Here is a 2,653-nt window from a genome sequence, read left to right as displayed (position 1 = left end):
CCCCACTCTGTCTCTGGTGAAGCCTCTCGCCATCCCTGAGCCTCTGGCCTGTACGCCAGTTCTGTATGCACAAATAAATAAACTTAAAAAAAAAAAAAACAACCTAAATTGATATTGATATTCCAAGGTAATCTACTATAGGGGCATAATCATCTCATAGAAGGAATATGAGCTCTTGTCACTAACTAGGTGAAAATAATCAGGCATTACTTCCCTTTCCTGATTCAGTTACCTCACCTATAAAATGAAGGTAATTTCTACACAGGATGGTTGCTATTTTAGGAATAATTTATGGAAATTATATAAAATAATATCCCTTTCAAGTGTGCTTAGTAGTTTCCTTACATATCTCAACTGTAACCAAATGGCATGAATAAAATGCAACAGAATAAAATGTAAATACATCTGCTTAAGCTAGTTTTCAAACTGGTTACAACGCATGTCTTATAAAACTTAAGGGTCAAATGAGAAGGGAAAGGTAATAACATATTTAGGCCTAGAAACAATCTTCAGGAGACATCTACCTTGGCAGGAAGATTTGAGTTGACAGTACTCTTTGTGACTTTGGATGAGATCTCATCTGAGATAGTCATTAATTGATTTGTCAATAGCTACTTATGCTAACTACTTAAGCATTCTTTTAATTTATTATCAGATAGGTTTTTCTTTCTATTTCTTGCTTAAGACACAATGGTATTTTTATTAAATGTGACAGCTGTGGTTTGAGGATTATACTTTGAAGGCCATCAAATTTAATAAATAGTAGTTGACTTGCTTTAGGAGATGTGTGGATCACCTTGGATTTAATACAGTTAAGTAGAATGGTTATCAATAACTTTCCCCTCAGGGAAAATAAACTGGTTAGAAAGACAGTCATCTTGGTTACAACACTGTTTATTAACTACACATTTTTTTTTTTAAACAATTCTAGTTCCTGACCAGACCGTATCTTGAGAACAGCAGTAATATCTTATTTGCCTTGGTATGTTAGTATTAGTTAACAATAACCAAGTACATACTATGTACTAAAAGTTTTACATACATTATCATCTTTACTAATACACAACTATAAGCTGTAACTGTAATTACAGCTGTAATTTCTTCACTAATAGGTCTTCTGTGCCTAGAAAAGCATGTGGCAGAGTGATGGCATTTAAAACGTAATTGTTGAATATGAGGAAACCAAAGCTTAAAGAATTTAAGTAACTCGCCCAGGACATAAGCAGTGCTTCTATTTGAATCCAGAGCCTGACTTTAGACCTGTTCTCCTGTCTCTCTTATTTGTAACTTCCAATTTAGAATTTGGTACAATGGGTATCTGCTAAATGAATCTTTCAACTTTTAGAGGGCTTATTGATTTTACCTGCCCCGTCCCCCAACTTTGTCACTGCTCTAGCCCAATTTTAAATGTTTATGTTGTTTATGTTTATGAAATGTTTATGTTTAGGACTAAGTCAAAGCTTTAAGTTTTCATCCTGCTGCTTCTCCTATCAGCAAACATTACTTCTGCTTCTCCTATCAGCAAACTTCTCTATATATAGAGAAGAAAATATCTACTAGAAAAATATATAGAACTTGTAGCATGTTAAGCTATAGGAACAGCTTTTTTAAAAAATAAAAACATAGTGTTAAATAGGTTTAAAACACAAAATGGAAAATTGGTGGTCATAAACTTATAAAAATTAACCTCCATTTTTTTGTGTGATTATGACTTTTCCTATAAAGGTAAACAAGAAACATGGAAAAACTAAAATATTCTTCATGTAAATAGACATTTCATTTTTTTTTACATTGTGTCAATATTTCAACTTTTATGTACTTATAAAATTCTAAAGGGATAGGTACGTAACACTATACTAACCAGGAAAGTGAGGTGCCCTCCTGGAACACTAACTGTAATAAACCTACTTTCACCTGGCCTAAAGAAAAGGAAAGCACAGCAATGTGATTTTGGGAATTGGCTTGGAGAAACAAATTTCAGTTAGATGATTATTATCATCTTAAAATTGAGAGAAGCATTTACAATATATATTAGCACATAATATTCTAGAATTACATGGACTCTGATATGTTAAGGTGTGTATTTTATTTTTGTTTGCTAATTTGTTAAAGGGATGGTGACAGAAGACAAATGTAGGATACTGTGCAGCCCTGTGCAAGTTATTTCCTGTCCTGAGCTCCTCTCTCTCAAAGTGTGGATAATGATCTCTAATTTGTAGGGCCGTTGGGGAGATTAGAAGTACCAGGCACATGACAACACTCAATAAACAATAGTTCTCTTTATTTACAGTCTTTCTTTTTCCACTCTGGTTTTGTTATAGAATGTACTTAAATCAGTATTTCCTATAACAGTTTCCTATGTCTGCTTTTCTCTTTAAATAACCTCCCACTTTAAAAAACTTGTTAACACATAGATATATATTAGGGGGGGAAATTTCAAGGAATTTTCAGTCTATCCTGTCGGGAATATTTTACTAAAAGACTGTTTATGGGTACTCCCTGGTGGCACAGCCGGTTAAGGCACAGCACTAAGACTTAGCTGAAGCCACTTCCTCGTGAGTTTGATCTGTATGCCCTCCGAGGCAACCCATTTGGGGCGGCAGACCTCTCCTGACCCACCTGCTGCTCCCGTCAGCAGTGTATTTTGTCAGTC

The 2,653-nt window shown here is 34.5% G+C and overlaps 1 protein-coding gene across 1 annotated transcript in view; it reads right to left on the bottom strand.

Moving 5' to 3' along the window:
* The window catches only part of ACER3 (alkaline ceramidase 3), a 73,174-nt gene that overhangs the window by 16,864 nt on the left and 53,657 nt on the right, over window positions 1-2,653 (bottom strand). The gene's annotated exons all lie outside the window — the stretch shown is intronic.

This window comes from Condylura cristata, unplaced genomic scaffold (genome assembly GCF_000260355.1).
Source record: "Condylura cristata isolate star-nosed mole 26May11 unplaced genomic scaffold, ConCri1.0 scaffold00015, whole genome shotgun sequence".
NCBI classification, from domain to species: Eukaryota; Metazoa; Chordata; class Mammalia; order Eulipotyphla; family Talpidae; genus Condylura; species Condylura cristata.
Note: the sequence above shows the minus strand (reverse complement) of the source record. Positions and strands in the feature narration are given on the sequence as shown.